The 17,668-nt window shown below is 37.3% G+C and overlaps 1 protein-coding gene across 6 annotated transcripts in view; it reads right to left on the reverse strand.

Annotated features, from left to right (window-relative positions):
* LOC5570368 overlaps positions 1-17,668 on the reverse strand; it is a 71,457-nt gene that overhangs the window by 39,872 nt on the left and 13,917 nt on the right. Inside the window, exons 1-2 of one of the 6 annotated variants that reach the window (XM_021850961.1) lie at positions 8,552-8,789; positions 8,000-8,041 (exon numbers count right to left, since the gene is read on the reverse strand). The exons of 1 other annotated variant lie outside the window; for it this stretch is intronic. The gene's annotated coding sequence lies outside the window, so the exon portion shown is untranslated. Of the gene's footprint in view, positions 1-7,999; positions 8,042-8,136; positions 8,280-8,551; positions 8,791-17,668 lie in introns of those variants that run through there. 4 more of the 6 variants (XM_021850958.1, XM_021850962.1, XM_001659035.2 and 1 more) reach the window with 4 other exon arrangements.

The raw sequence follows: 17,668 nt of genomic DNA on the forward strand, positions 1-17,668 counted from the left end.
CAAACGGCATTCGGTCAAATGACCCGTTCGGCCAAATGGCATTCGGCCAAGTGGCCGGACACCGAATTTTCAGTACTACAAAGTGTACGCATCAATTTTTTTTTACGATGATTACAAGATTGAAGTAGATATAGGCCAACTTCTTTATTTTAACGAATCGTGAGTTGGTATGTTCAGCAAAGTTGTAGCAAATGATCAGAGTTGCTCAATATCAGTCATAACAGCGTACGGTTGATTTACATAAACTATTAATATCAGCTGCGAGCTATCAATATCACTTTGATTTGGCAACCAAAAGCAGTGATGCGACATCGCACTCTAGATTATAATCAATTCAGAATGCGTGATCACGTGACAATTCTCCTTCTCTATGGGGCCTTCCTTAGCCAAGTGGCTAGAGTCCGTGGCTACAAAGCAAAGCCATGCTGAATCCCAACTGAGAAACAGTCTCTGTCCCAGTGAGGACGTAATGCCAAGAAGAAGAAGTGACAATTCTCCAAGCTATTATTGTTCTTCTGTGACCAACACATAGTTTCAATTCATCTGCAGCTTTATCAAAAATATTGTATTGATAAGTTGCCATTTTATTTGCCTAATTTAAAATTGAACTTAACCCATCATTGATATCCATAGTCTATCGCTATCAATCATCAATGCATTGGACATCGCACTCTAGATTATAATCAATTCAGAATGAGTGATCACGTGACCATTCTCCTTCTCTATGGGGCCTTCCTTAGCCAAGTGGCTAGAGTCCGTGGCTACAAAGCAAAGCCATGCTGAATCCCAACTGAGAAACAGTCTCTGTCCCAGGGAGGACGTAATGCCAAGAAGAAGAAGTGACAATTCTCCAAGTTATTATTGTTCTTCTGTGACCAACACATAGTTTCAATTCATCTGCAGCTTTATCAAAAATATTGTATTGATAAGTTGCCATTTTATTTGCCTAATTTAAAATTGAACTTAACCCATCATTGATATCCATAGTCTATCGCTATCAATCATCAATGCATTGGTGTTGGAGTAGACAGCATGATGTTGATGTGATATAGAATGATCCGTATTGTATCGCAGTCTGCCTGTACAAATCAGCAAGTTTTAGGCGTGGATAGTGACAGCGAGCAACTCTGCAAACGATTAGCTTAAGAGCCGCGATAATTGAGTATTTTTAATAAAAAAAAATCGTCGCTCTCAAGTGTTTTATTTTTTCGATTTATTGGCCTACTAAGTTCTGCAAAGTCATCTTAAAATTTAATATTTTGTGTGCCTTGTATCTCAACTATGAGCACCTGAAGAAAATGATTCTTCCCATCTAATGATTTTGCAGTCTTTCGAGTATCTCTGAGCAAAATTAAGGTGAAGATGAATCGAAGCCAAAGTTCAAATTTTCAAGAGCACGGATCTGGAGAACCAAACATCCGTTTGAGCTGAAAACCTAATCGATTGGTCACCACCAGCTAGTGACCAATCGATTAAGTTTTCAGCTTAAACGGATGCTTGGTTCTCCAGATCCGTGCTCTTGAAAATTTGAACTTTGGCTTCGATTCATCTCCACCTTAAGAGAAGATGATATTGCTGTTTGCATTTGACGTGCAAATCCAGTATAACTGATATGCAAATGCGGTAACACAAAGTAGCCAAAGGATACTTAGCAACCATGATCCATGTCACCGCCAACATAGCAAAGAAAATCACTCTTTGACTTCGCCTTCCTTATTAAAAATCTTACCGCATTTGGTGTTCCCGCATTTGATATTTGCATTTCAAACGCACACAGCTATATTTTCTATCTCGTTCAAAATCGATTTTACTAATAGACGAAATGAGATAAATCCATATTTATTGAATATTCAAACATGCTCAATTCACAAAAGTCATCACCTGAGCATATAAAATCTGAAAGAAATTCACCATTTTTCCCTTCGGTATTTCGTCTATTAGTAAGCGAGATCATTGGAAGTCAACAAATGTCGTTTAAAATACATCTACAAAGTTTACAATCCGATTGAATTCGGTGGTATGATTTAACCGGAATCTTCTGATGGATTTATACCGCATTTGTTGTGCTTCTTCGGCGGCTAGCCAGAGAAGAGAATAAATAAATTATTATAGAACAGATTCAGCTGTTACTAATATGAAACAGTAATAAAATGCAAAAATCTTCAATTTAAGTATGTACAGAAAATATATTGAAATTATGCCAAATGTCCGTTATGCCAAATGACCCTCATCTTTCACAGTTAAAAATTATGCCAAATGTCCGTTATGCCAAATGACCGTTATGCCAAATGTCCTTTATGCCAAATGGCGTTATGCCAAATGACCTTATGCCAAATGGCTTTATGCCAAATGGCCCGCTCCCGTAAAAAGGTGTAAACGGTGCTCCTGGCGGGAAGAATAGATCAAAGTAATCCAGGCTACTATGTTCTACAGCAAAAAAGCAGTGTTGCTCTGAAAGTAATTGAATGATCATCTCAGCATGATTTAGACTTTGTTATCAATAATAACAAATTATCCTGACGTCCCATCAACATGTGGTCTTCGGCAAAGTTGTAGCTGGGAAGTTTTCACATGAGATGAGTGTGTTCCTTTTTCCATACATTATTATGACGAGCAGTTAGAGGACTGAACACAAAAGATTTGCGTTTTCCATAGAAATTTCCATATAAACTTCAAATAGCGTGTGCACAACCAAAGTTCTTCCGAATCACTTCAAATTTTGGGAGGATCATTTTCATCATAATTGACATCGTTTAAGCATAGGGGAGCCAAAAATTTCAAAATTTGCATCAGTCTACTGTACAGGCTCCAAACAAACCTTCAGAGACTGTAATGGTTCAACCGTCTCTTCAAAAGATTCGTCTCAGATTCCCCTAGGAAAAGTTTCAGCAGTGATTTTATTCAGAATACTTTCAGGGTTCTCTACAGGGATTGCTCCAGAAATTCTTCGAGACTTCTTTTCCAATTCTCCCAGAAACTCTTCCAGCTAATTTTCAAAGGATGCTTAAAATTGTTGCTCCAGGAAATCCTTGAGAACTCCAAAGCTACTACCTCCAGTAACTTCCATAGTTGTAACTTTGTTTTTTTCTGTAACTATCCTAGTATTTTTTCCAGATATTTTTAAACTACCCTTCAATTGAATTCTCCAGTTGTTATTCAAGGAAATCTTCCAAAGATTTCTACGGATTTTTTTCGCAGAATATTCACAATAATTTATCCAAGAGTGTTTGAAAACAATAGCTTAACCCTCTAATACCCAACCCCGCCTTTAGACGGGGTACACTCTGGAATTTTGTATATGTTTTCGTAGCTCGGAAATCAAAATGTTTTAATTTTTGGCTTATACTTTGACTCATAACAGGCATATTAGAAAAGTTTTTTATGACTTTTGAAACTTTTTTGTATTTTTAGAAATTGTTTGAAAAACTGCATTCTTATATAACCTACAAATGCCTGGGGTTCATTTAACGTGTAATATAAAAAATCGTACTTTTTATATTTTTCTACGATCAACCTATCACAAAAGAAGAGCCTGGTGGTATTAATATTATTTCAAACCTGTTTTCCGTTAGTTACACGGAAAATAAAATACGCTCCGAAAAAAATAAAAAAAATAATGTTTTTAAAAGTGCCGTAAAAATTTACATTTTTATTATTGCCACAAATCAACAACTAGAAAAGGCTTCAAGAAAAAATGAAAAAAGCTAGGGATGTTCAAAAATAAAAATTATAAAAATCATAAACCAAAATTTCAAAATTTGTGAATAAAAATAAATAATTGCCCAAAACGTGTTAACGATTTTAGATAACGAAAAATAATACTTAAATCGAAAATAAAAATTTGGGTATTAGAGGGTTAAGGTTTTTTTTTTTTCTAGAAACCCTGCAAAAATTCTTTCGCCTGTTCATGTGGATTTTTTCGAGAATTCATCCACGTTTCCTACCAGAAACCCAAAATTTCATGAGTGCTTCGAACAAATTTATTTTTAATTGATACTTATATTGAGCTGGTTATTAAATTAATTAACTCATTATTAACTCATTACGCGTGGTAAAGATGGACAAATTATGGGTGAAATTATGAAAAAAATCCACGTGCTCGACTGGGATTTGAACCCAGGACTCTTGTATGCTAGACGAGCGCTTTACCAACTAAGCTACCGTGCCACTTGGTGACCCAATAACTGAGTTGATTACAAGTTTAGAATTCAAATCCCTACAGACCACGCGGACCCCTTTCATAACCCATATCCTTCCATCTCATATCACTTCACACGCGGAAAGAGCGAGTGCGATTTATTTTAGTGTTGAAACTGTTTGCCTTTCATACCTACATCGCTTCCACAACAACTGTATTGTGGAAGAGTAAAGATGTGGAAAGGCTATCAACGTGTCGTTCTCACTCAAGTGATGACATGACTACTACACTGCCCATAACTGCATAACAGTCACATTCCACATTTTTGACAAATTGGAGTTAATACCGGGGAGAGTCATCAAATGATAAATACTTTCGATCAACTTACTAAAATCTGTGAGTTTGTTCTAGAAAATTCGAAAAAAAATACCAAGTTGTTTTGTCACACTGGCAATTGTAACCGCATAACAGTCACATTGAGATTATACATGAGCCTCATAATGTAGTAGCAACGAAATTTCTATCAGAATTATTTTCTAAGCTCTTTTGAATTCTTAATGATTTTTTGAAATTTTAGTTTCCTCCAATACTGCAGTCAAATACAAACTTGGTATCCCATTTACTCAATGCCTACTTTTGTCGAATGTTACAAATATGCAGTTATGGGCAGTACAGAGAGGCAGTAACACTCTAATATAAATTAATACTTATATTGAGCTGTTCGGTAATCCAATCCGCATAGTTCTTAAATTAAGTGTACCCGTGGTTACTCATTATCCAGCCGAGCACGTGGATTTTTTTCATAATTTCACCCATAATTTGTCCATCTTTACCACGCGGCTTCACTGTGCATAAAATATTTGCCAACGTTTGTCCTGCCCATGGTTTTTAATGTATATTCTATTACACTCTAAGTGAAAACACTTAAGAGTGTATTGAGCAGTCAGTGCAAGCGCAGGCGTACGCGCAACTCAGTTTTACACCTCAAACGTACACGTTGTGTTTACGCAGTGATTAAAGAAAACCCCCAAGTTACCCCTGATTGAGTTGAGGATAATCCTCCAAGTTCGGTTTGCCGTGTCCGTTGTAGTGCGTGAAAGTAACACCCCCAATCCGGCTAGAATCAGGAACGTGAAATATAATAGTTTTGAACGTGAACGCGCCTCAGGCATAATGTAAGTGAGCCGTAGTTACGGCATTCCAGCACTCGACATCCACACACATTCTCTGGATTATATGGTCCGGGGACTTGTCCCCTCCGCATGTAGCGCTCATGCGATCTCTCACAACAATGAAACAAGAGCAATCGAACACGATATGCTCCGCTGTTTCCTCCACACCAGCAAAAAGCGATGAGTCCATCTACCGATAGTGGAGTTATCCCTTTCCTGCTGCCGGCCTCTTAGCGTTGTATCTTTACACGCATTGCTGACTACTCTGGTACTTCTTTGTTTGAAGCATTAAACATCTTCCTTGATGATGAGCCCGATGGACGTAATCCCGGCATCATAGTAGGCCTCTTAAAAAACCGTTCGGTATGCACTTGCTACTCTTAAACACGTATAGGATACGTGTTTTCCAACCGCTTTAGGTTTCTACACGTTCTAAGCGCTTTTGACCAGATTGGTCCTTAGTATGGATAGCGCCACGCCTGCAAGAGACTTGCGTTTGGTGGCAATTACAGCAGAGTTTTAAGCATCATCCTTGAAAGCGCCGCTATAGCCGTAGATACTCTCTTACAAGCATATTCAACGTGGCTAGCGAAGCTGAGCTTGGCATCAATCATTACCCTAAGATACCTAAGAGATCGCTTGGACTCTATGGCGCAATCACCTACCGAGCGCCCGTTGCCACAGTCTTGCGATGGGCCAGTCCTAGTTTCCTAGATTTCATCCACTCAGCAACTATGGAGATAGAGTGCACTGGTATCAACTTTACTTCCTCCATCGATTCGCTATAGACCACTACGGTGATGTCGTTGGCGTAGCCACCAATCTTTCCATCAAAATTGCAATCTAGAAGGTACCTTAAGGCGATGAAGTGCGTGGGCTATCGCTTCCCAGCTTGCGTTGTTGAACGCATGCTTCACATCCAGAGTGACAACCGCGCAGTAACGTATGCGCTATTTCTATGCTCGATTGCCATCTGAGCTGTCTGAACGACCTACTGGGTAGCGTCCAGAGTAGATTTAACTTTCCTGAATCCAAACTGGTTGTTGGACAAGCTGTCAGCGCCTTCCGTATACGGTACTAGACTGTTGAGAATCAACTTCTCCAATAACGTCTCCGTCGTATCTAGTAGACAGACAGGTCTATACGCTGACGGGTCACCTAGTGGTTTCCCTGCTTTGGGGGGGTAGCACCATTTTCTGTCGCTTCCATACTTCTGCTTGATCTATGCAGCGTTCCATCGTGGTTCTGAACATGTCCGGATCCACATTCACTGCCGCCTTTAAGGCAACATTCGGGATACCATCATATCCCGGTGCCTTGTTTGACGCGAATGATTTCACGACCTCTGCCAGCTCTTCGATCGTCACCATCGCCACTTTTTCTCCTTCATCTGCCGCATGCGGCGCTGGGGGCCATGGGCTTGTGGGATGATGCGGGAAGAGTACATCGATTATCGATCGCAGCAACTCGGGCGACTTCTCTAGGGGCGCTATTGCGCCTTTGGTCTTAGCCATTACCACTATGTTCTTCTACAGCTGTCTGGGCCCCTAATGGCTATTTCACAAATATATTAAATATATTGTAAATTGCATAACTGGACCCCTTATAATTGCGGAATCGAAAATATAAGTGTGAAATTACGTCGGATCGGTAGTAGTTCAATAAACTAGGTTAGGAAATGCAGTAATCGGTCACGGCGATAATCAAAAGTCGATCGCTCAGGCGGCAATTTCGGAGAAAATAAACTATTGATAAAACCTGTTCTGCACTGCGAGAATGTGTTTTCACACGTACTGCTGCTGCAACGTTAACGTATCATCACTAGCAGCAAAAATATACTTTCTGTCTTCTACAATTCGTTTCACCTTTTCGTGTGTCCTTCGCTACCTTATGGCTGTTATGCTACTTTGTTTGAAACAGGCTCGTATCATTTCCGTGATACTTTCATTCTAGGATCTACAGTTGTATTTTGTTTAATATATTACTTATTTCAAATTATAGTTTATTTGAGAATTTTGCAATCAATATTCATATAAAAAGACATCAAACTTGTTATTTTTATTTGATGAAATGAAGAAATTATGTTTCATCTATTCAAATAATAAAGAAAAAATACATGTGTACGAACTACCAGATTACATCTGAACAAAACTATAATTCATTAGCGTGTATTCCAATGAACTCAAACAATTAATTATGAGATAAACTAGTCGGGAGAGATATCAACCACTCCCGTTCTTGGAGGTTATAACAATGCGGAAAATACTATGGCACAGTACATGACGAAAAGCTTTGCTTTGGGATTCGGTAATGAGTTAAAGGTTACATTTAAGATTGAAGTCGAGATTTTTTTTTTGAATGTAGATAATTGATATGTTATAGCGGAAGAAAATATAAACATGTCTGATTATTGTTATACGTAACAGAAGGCAATCAAATTAGTTGATCGCCATTTTCGTGTTTGTCGCCGCATATTATTCTCTCAATGCAGACAAGATGAAACATGTATCATCACAAACACGATTTACTTTTTTTCATCTGCATTTTAAATATGTAATCAAATTTTCATAGACGCAATATTTATTGAAATCTCAATGGATATGATTCCTTTTCTAAAATGATCACAAATAAGCACACGACCGACTTTATCGCTAAAATGTACAATGACACATATTCGAATCGGGCGTACCTTTTATTGATTAATTTCAAGCTTCGAAACAAAATTCGTTTCCTGCAAAGAGTGCAAGCTCAATACTATTAACCACACATAATATGCAAATAAAACGAGCACCATCAGCACTAAACGAAGTAACAATTTTTGCTCACCCTGCTGCACAAAATCACTATACGCCAGAGTATACGGTGGCCTACGTGACTAAATCGCAGGCTGAAAGTCGCTCTAAAGGCACTTTTTTCACTGTCTTCTTCCTCACCATTGTCCACCTCTGAACGCGTCCTACACCCGCGACATCAAATAAGCCAATCAATACAACTCTTGGCGTTTTTTACAGAAGAAAAATAAAATCGATCCCAAACTTAATTTCACAATTTTGATAGAATATGTCTGCAGCATTACCGAATGAGAAATATCATAAAAATAAAACCAAGCTGGCAGACACTGATCGATGCTGAAGAAACAACACACGCACAAAATGGAGGAGCTTCAACATGAAACTCACAATTCGATGAACCCCTGCATGAGCTTGGTTAAAAAAATAACAATAATTTAACTACAACGCACCTTCACTGTTTTTTGACACGTAAAACAAGAACTTCACGTCTTAATCCATATTTCTTGACATAAATTAACACAAATTGGTGCTAATTCTAGGTTTTACACATAATTTTCTACAAACGTTTCACTGCACAAAAACTTTCGCCTAGCACAACATGACGAAAAAACGTAGGGTTTTGTACCTACAACCGAACGCGAGAGATTTTTCCTCTAATCTGAACTGCAGTTCGGCGATGGCGATTCGGTCACATTGCTTTAAGTATGTGCGTGTGGGAAAGAGTAAGACGGCACTCAGTAGAAATGCTGCGATGGGACAAAGACAAAACAATGTTTTACTCTGCGTTGCATTTGGCAGAACTAGCTAGCGCTGCACATGAACATGGACTTGGGAATGTCAATATAGAGAACTTATCTAGATTTCATGTATAATAATAGTTGCGATGTTTTCCACATGCAGAAAAATAGAATTGGATCGTTTAACCCTCTATTACCCATATTTTGTTTAAGAATAAAATATTATTTTTGTTTTTAATTTCCCTTTAAGCGCATTTTGGGTGTCGAATAGTTTTTACTCGCGATATCTATAAGAAAAAGACCTATGTTTGGACACATTTCGGTTTTCTTTCCTTTTTAAAACATGCCATCAACCCGAATGCCACCATCCCGAGTCAGGGTGTTTACTCGTATACAGAACTGAAATTCTCTGATATTTTCAGATTTTACAAAATTATTCCAAGTTCAATAAACACTCCAAAATACATAAATAATCGTTGATTTGAAATGTCTGAAAATTCATTTTCAAAGATAGTTTTATAATGATAAACTTCAAAAATATTTTTGAAAATACATTTATTTAATTGAAAATCCAAGAGCTTTAAAAATGAACCTTCTTATTCAAAACAAAAATCGTTACCTGTACAGTGCACGCATTTTTGTTCAAAGTATGTAAACAAGATAAAAAATAAAGAAAAAAAAAAACACACACCAATAACAAGCAGAGTCTGATCTGAAGATGATGGTGTTTTAAGGAATTCCACTAAATTTTCGCAAACTTAAAGAAAATACCTTTCCCTTGAAATGAAAGTGAGATTTATGGCTTACCCAGAAAGTTGTTTTATTGAATTTAAAAGGATGGGTTCATAACTTATTGATCCATAACCAGCGGGAAAACTACAGACAACAACCTTTCGAACATTCAGTTTCTCACTGGCCGCTGGACTGATGTTTGTATTCCACCCCATTTGAACATTTGACAGTTCAACAGCCGACTAAAAAGATTGAAAAATCGGTCGATTGTTGCAACGACGGTTATGGAAGTTTGACACAGCGATCAACTGACTATTCGCCAGATTAACCCTTCCGTTACCAAGCCCCCTAAACAGGGCTGCCAGATGTACAGATTTCTCTGTATTACACAGATATTTTTATTCTGACACAGATTCAATTTGTATGGAACACAGGTTTTCTTTCAACAATTTTTGTATGGACACAGATTTTTTTGTATGGGACACAGATTTTTTAACCTCTTGGATACAGATTTTCTATCAAATCATCTGGCAGCTCTGCCCCTAAACAAGTGTTGAAAAAAATACGTTTTGGGTTGTTCCTTTTTTGTTTTTTGTTTTTTGATATTTTAAAACCAAATTTTGACACAAGAAGCGGATATACTTCTAGTTTGAGGGCTTGGACAGAATTTTAGGGTTGGCCACCTGGTTCCGGAGTTATTCCGGAATCAAACTGGGTGTTTCGAAATGGCCACTTTCAGAAAAGTGAATTTTCAAAGTCAAATCAGCTGATTTTTTTACATTTATTAGCTCTACAACGATGGGGACACATGTCTAGAAGGCCATCATGGTGACTGCATGCCGCGAATCAAATAACCGGATGTTCCGGGGATATTTTTTTAAGCAAGTAAATACCATATAAGACACATCAAACTACAGTCAACTCTCCCTAACTCTATATTGAAGGGACCATCGAGTTAAGGAGGTATCGAGTTATAGAACACAAAATCAGTGCAACTGCGATCCTAGGGACCATCGAGGTAGCCATGAAAACCAAATTTTACTATGGTTTTCTAACTCGATATCGAGATACGAAATATCGAGTAAGGGAGAGTTAACTGTACCTGATTTTTCAAACGATTGCATAGGCCAGGAGAAGTGGATGAACTTATCATTCATTTTCCTGTAAATTTTCATACAAAGTCTACTTTTTCTCTGCTCTAAATTCACTCTGGGTGGGCCTATTCTATGGCTGAGCTCCACTGTTCAGAACCCATTTGGCCACACGGGGTCAGTTATTAAACATCAGTAGGTAAATATTGTCATGCAACACATCAAACTTCATGATTTGGAAGTTATTACATTCTATGGATGAGATAATAGAAATATTAGTAGTAGAACGCTAGTGGCGCTGTTACCAAAAACTGATTTTAATTATTTTTACCTTCAGTTATGAGTTTTTGCTGTTTTATAAATGCCAATGATTTGTTTTGGTCTTTAAAATTGATTTGACACTTTGAGGCCCGGTACTCAGGCTGTCAGAGCGTGGCAAACTAGATGTTGGTCACACGAACAGTCGCGACATTGGCCTTCTACGGCTAATGCTTCTACTGATGAGATGCAACGCCTGGGACCAATTTGGCCATTTTGGAACCGGTATCCGGGTTTCCGAGGAACCGGTTCCGGAGTCAATTATTTGAAATCAGTTCAGAATCCATTTGGCCTCTTTGGAACCGGTATCCGGGTTTCTAAGAAACTGGTTCCAGGGTCAATTATTAAAAACCAGTGAACATTGTCATGCGTCACATCAAACTTCGTGGTTTTGAAAGTTATTACGTTCTATGGGTGAGCTTCAACGTCTGGGACCTATTTGTCTTGGAACCGATTTCCGGGTTTCCGAAAATCCGGTTCGTGGTCATTCTTCAAAAGTGACTAAATACAATCATGCGACACATCAAACTTCATGGTTTTGCAAATTATTACATACCGTGACTGATCTGAATAGTGTAGACCTCATTTGGTCATCTTAGAACCGTAATCTGGGTTTCTAGAGAAATGTTTGCGGGATCAAAATATGAGTAAATAGTGTCATACGACACATCAAACACTAATTTTTATAAAGATAGTATATTTCATGAATAAGTTGCAATATCTGGGACCTATGTGGCCATTATGGATCCGGGTTTCCGAGGAGTAAATAATGTCTGGCGACTTATCCAACTTTATGATTTTGAAAATTATTGTATTCAATGGCTGAGATGCACAATTTTAAGCCAATTTGGCCACAAAGAAATCGCTATTTGGTCACCTCGATTTCAATTCCCATTTAGGCCGCTATACCATTTATCAAAAGAATATAGCATGATTTTAAAATTGAATTTATTTTATATTTGCTTTCGAATCTTCCATAATTCACTCTTGAGAATTCAAAATGGAGGTTCCATAGGAAAGTTTCTGGTTCAACTATCATAGACTATAGCTGTTTTTTTTTAAACTCTATTGGTCATATTAGAACAACGAAGCAGACAAAATCTAGAATGAATATACTAATCCTTCACTTGGTGCAAAAAAGTCAATTCCAACTCAATGTAAACAATATTATTCAATAGTATTTATTCGAAAACATGTAACAACCTCAACTAAAAAATATTGTTAGGAAATCATCTAGTGCAAAAGTATCAAATTTTAAGGGATTTGGGCGCAATCTTAAACTTACAACTCACTTATGTAAAACATTTTAAAACCATACTGCCCTTCTACGCCTACTTGTCCCATGTTCTGTGTAAACCTTATGAGCCGTGGGACAAATATGCGTAGAACGACAGTATAATAAGCAAAGTAAACAGCATGCTTAGCCTTATTAAGACATTCAGTAACAATTTTCAAGACCCATATACTATTAAACTATTGTTTATTACATATGTAAGACCAATTCTGGAATACTGCCACCTAGTATCATCAAACACACTAATTCATTTTATACACCCTTCGGAACTTGTATTAGACTCCGCCACTTCCGTCATATGATGCACGCTGCATGCTCATCAACTTGGAAACACTTAAGCAAAGCCGGGAATTCACAATGATTTTTTCCATAAACAACATTATTGCAAAAAGTGTTGCCTCAGCTGCGCTTCTCTCTCAATTAAACTTCTATACACCTTCTCGGCATCTAAGAACAAGGCGTTTTTTTTTAGAAAAATCATACAGAATGCATTATGTTTAAAGCGGAAAAATTAATTATATAATGCGTCAGTACAATGTGCATCGCAAATTCATTGGCATTACTATGTCCAAAGAGCTTGAGCTAGCCCGTGGATGCTACTCCAGTATCGCTAGATCAGCTGCACTTACACAAGGAATCAACCGAATGAATGCTTGGGACTAACAGGCATCCTCAGTGTATAAGTGCTGGTGATCTTCTATTTTTAACGACAATGGTGCCTGCCACGTCAGAATGCAGACCAATGTGGGGAAGGGGGAGGAATTGATGATGCATTATACTGGCTCCCACGTAGACCGTATATACCACTGCATCTAAGCCTGTTCATGCGGGAGTGTATGGATTGGGGGAAAGGCATGGCAGAGAGGTTTGCTTTTGTGGTTAGCACACTGCCTATGTATCAGGCGTAAGGAAAGGCATGCGCGTGGAAGAATGGAATCGTTAGGGAAACGGTTTCTCGTCCGTCTCTGGTTCTAGCGTTTGCTATGAACGAATAGTTTGAGTGTGATAGATTTAGAATGAAAGATAGAAGCAAGTGAGAGATATACAACTACAAAGTACGAGGAAAGGGACGGGCCTGGGATTGAACCCATGACCTTCTGCTTATGAAGCAGAAGCGGTAGCCATCAGACCACCAACCACCAACCCCGTTTATTGGCATTACTATGTCCAAAGAGCAGCTTAAAACACGAATAAAGGACAATATAATTAGTCCATAGCATGTAAGAATTGATTGTAATTATTGTATGTAGTCTACTTATGCTTGACGAAATAAGGCTGATACAAATATTAATTTTCTTTTATGTCACCCCCCCCCTTCAAAAATCCGAAAAATTTGAAGGGGAGAAAAAAAAAAGATTCATCATTTTTTTGACATCAGTTAGGTTTTTTTATTTTTAGAGTAAAAACCAGGTAAAATAATGATCCAGATGACGATTGAAAAAAGTTTAATAACTATCGTTAAAAATAAAAATTTGAAAGAAATAACTTTTTTTTCGTTTTTATTTTTTTGTTATTTATTTATTTTTATCCCCCCCCCCTCGTACCTTCCAAGTGGTCTCGGACATAAAAGAAAATAAATATTTGTATCAGCCTAAATGAATCCATTTAATTTTTCAGTGATTACTTTTAAGAACTCCTCTGAGAGTTCCTCCAGCAATTTTGACCAGGGTTCCTTCAGAAAATCTCTTGGGAAAATAATGTCACTACTTTTGTCTCAGACATTTCTTTGAAAATATTTTCCAATGTTCCAATAATCGGTACAAATGTTAGCAATTCACAAGGAATTGCTTTATTGATTTCATCTGGCTTATTTCTAAACATTTTTCGATGAATTCAAGTTTTTGAACCAATTTGTGTTGCAATTTCAGGAGTTGGCTCATCTATGAATTTTTAAAAGGTATTCTTTGAATATTTTTCCACTATTTATCCTGTAATTTAAGTCATTTTAAGTGATTTAAGTAATCCTGGATACAATTTCAACGAAAAGAACTTCAAATCTCTTTTTTTAAGAAAAACTTTAAGTGAACTTCAAATAATTTTGCAAATATTTTCAACAAATCTTCTACATCTACTATCTTCTTACGCCTCGTAAAGAACATTATTAAATCAATTTTATGAAGAGCTTTTGAAATTATCACCACACAAGTGTTTGGTTCTATGCCACGTTAAAACTATTACAATCAACTTACGTTCATTGCACCAAAACTGTAGTCCATCTAGCGAAAAACTTTCACTAAGGGCCCATTCACAAATTTCATAACGCTAGAGGGGGTGGGTGGGTGTCCTAACGATGTTACGGCCCATACAAAAATTGAATAATGTTCATACAAAAAGCGTTACAAGGGGGTGGATGGGTGTCCAAAATGGCAAATTTTAGCGTTAGGAATAAATGAATGAGCCCTAATATGGCTGAGTTTTGGACTGTCAAATAATCTATAACAAAAGCAATTCTGGGCAACCAACATTGACACAAATTTATTTTAGTCAGAAATTGATGTTTGCCTTTGTTTTAGGTGGGCTATAACCCAATTAAAACACAGTGCAGTTAAACATAGTTCAACAAACGAAATTCGACTGATTACTTATCAATTCAGCGCTTTTTTTACCTTAACAGCAAGAACATATATTTTAAATAATTATGAGCAAGCATATAATCTAAAACAAGCTCCCAGTAAAAACTTATATCAGTCCCAGAGTAGTCATATGTTCTTCGACAGCTTCAAAATCGTTGCAGTAATTTGATCTGTCGTATGATTATATTTACACGACTTCGAAAACTGATCCACGAACTGTTTTTGGATATCCCATTAAGATTCCTTAGTTACCAAATGAGTTCTACATTATGCAATTCACCCAAATGACGAAAAAGTTGTTAAAATAATTGTGTTTGATGCGTCGCTTGATAGCATACAGTCACTTTCAAAAATTGATCGCACAATCGGTTCCTCGGATACGCGGAAACCAGGTTCAAAGCGGCCAAATAAGCCGAAGACTGCGCTTTTTTTCCATAGAATGCAATATCTTTCAAAATCATGACGTTTGATATCCCGCCGATGTAATTTGCCGTTTGATATAATTTGCCGAATCTTGAAAGTTTGATATGTCTAGAGTAGATACTACTACTTACCTTCGAAGACTCATCTTGAAAAAAATACTCCAAAACCAGTTCCACAGAACCCCAAAATAATAATAAGGTACCGTGGGGCAAGTGGGTAATGGAATTCGCATAGTTGAGATTCTTCAAATTCTAGAGACATTAAATTGAAACAAATGAGGTCGTGTATATTTTTTAGTTTGACTCCCACCAAATAAAAAGAGCATGCTGAAATTGATTTTTATGAATAATTGAAGAAAAAAATACAGTAAAAGTTTTTAAAAAATGTCTCCTTACTTTTCACTTTTCCCAAAAGTGGGGCAAGTGAAAAGTTTACCGTTTTAAACAATAAATTCAAAAACAAACAGTTATATTCACGATTTCTATTAGCTTTAACATTTGGTAAAGCTTCCCAATGAACAATAACATAAGTAACATGTAAACAAAGAAAATGTTATTCTTTTCACTTGATTTTTCTTCTGTTCAGTTATGTTAGTTGAAATGATTCGACAACATTATAACTGCAACATTTCCAATGTTAGTTCTTACATTATAGGACAGCAATGGCATTTCTGCTCTGTAGAATTTCCACCGCTCGTTATTTGTTTTTGAGAAAGTCGGATATGAGGTCGGATAACTCTTCGGGAGAAATCAAACGGGATCCTTCAATAACGTATTTCGAATCTTTTTTATGTGGATAGACTTATACTCCATTTTTATGTTTTGAACTAGCTTTACATAGACATTCCACGAGATTTCCGTGTGTTCTCTAATATTACAACTTTTCAGTCAACGTCTTCCTTTTAATTGGCTGCCCGAAGTAGACATATTAATATTGTAATGTTTGGCAACATCTTTTAGAGAAGTTTCATGATTTCTAATAGCTTTTAGCGCTTGAGTATAGTGTTTCTTAAATTATCAGCACGTTATGTTTTTCTATGATCATTGCGAATCATGTTTACTTATGGCTACTTAAAGAGAAAACACAAATTCAATCTCTAATGATAAACTTTTCACTTGCCCCACCTGATAAGGAAATTGACGGTGTTTAAATTTAGTTATTTTTAGGTCTACGTCGAATTAATTCTAGAACTTTTTTATTGCAGTTTGAAACTGTCACAGAGGACAACTAAGAATGGTACAGGAAATTATTTTCCGCAACTTTTTTCCACTGAAAATATTAAAATAAGATTGTACGCCGCCAACTTGTTACGGAGTAACAGATGACAGGTTAACAATTTTTCGCTCTATTATGCAATAATGGCTGAAAAATCTCAGAAATCCCTTACCTATCGTAATGTTCTCAATGGCCTCAAAAGTTGACGCATGAGTTTAAAACGTTAATTCACATATTCAGTAAAATATATCAATTGTTTTCACTGACCCCATTTACCCACTTGCCCCGCGCTACCTTATTAACAATATGTCGCATGATAATGTACAGATTTTCAATAACAGACCCCGAAACCGGTTTCTCGGGAATTCGGATACCGGTTCTCAAGTGGCCAAAAGGATTATGAACTGTGCATCTCAGTCGTAGAATGCAAACATTGGCAAAATCATTAGATTTGAAGTTTCACATGACAGTATTTAGTCACCTTCAAAGATTGACCCGAACCGGTAACTGGGACACCCGTATACCGGTTCCAGAGTGAACAAACAGGTCCCAGGCATTGCAGCTCACCCATAGAATGCAATAACTTTCAAAACCACGAAGTTTGATGTGTCGCATGACAATGTTTACTGATGTTTAATAATTGACCGCGGAACCAGTTCCTAGCAAACCCGGATATCGGTTCCAAAGTGGCCAAATGGGTTCTGAACCGTGCAACTTTGTCATAGAATGCAATCCTTTGAAAAATCACGAAGTTTGATGTGTCGCATGATAGTATTTAGACACTTTTGGAGATTGATCACGAATCGGTTTCCCGGAAACCCGGAAACCGATTCCAAAGTGGCCAAATAGATCCCAGGCATTGCAGCTCATCCATAGAATGTAATAACCTTCAAAACCACTAAGTTTGATGTGTCGCATGACAATGTTTACTGATTCTTAATAATTGACCTCGGAACTGGTTCCTAGGAAACCCGGATACCGGTTCCAAAGTGGCTAAATGGGTTCTGAACTGTGAAGCTCAGCCATAGAATGCAATCGTTTGAAAAATCATGAAGTTTTATGTGTCGCATGATGGTATTTACTTGCTTCAAAAAATGGCCCCGGAACTAGGCTTACCAGAAGGATATTTCAAAGAGGAGGACATTTTGCATTACTGAGATCGAAAAAGGAGGACATTTCAGGA

Source organism: Aedes aegypti, chromosome 3 (assembly GCF_002204515.2).
Source record: "Aedes aegypti strain LVP_AGWG chromosome 3, AaegL5.0 Primary Assembly, whole genome shotgun sequence".
In the NCBI taxonomy this organism is placed as follows: domain Eukaryota; kingdom Metazoa; phylum Arthropoda; class Insecta; order Diptera; family Culicidae; genus Aedes; species Aedes aegypti.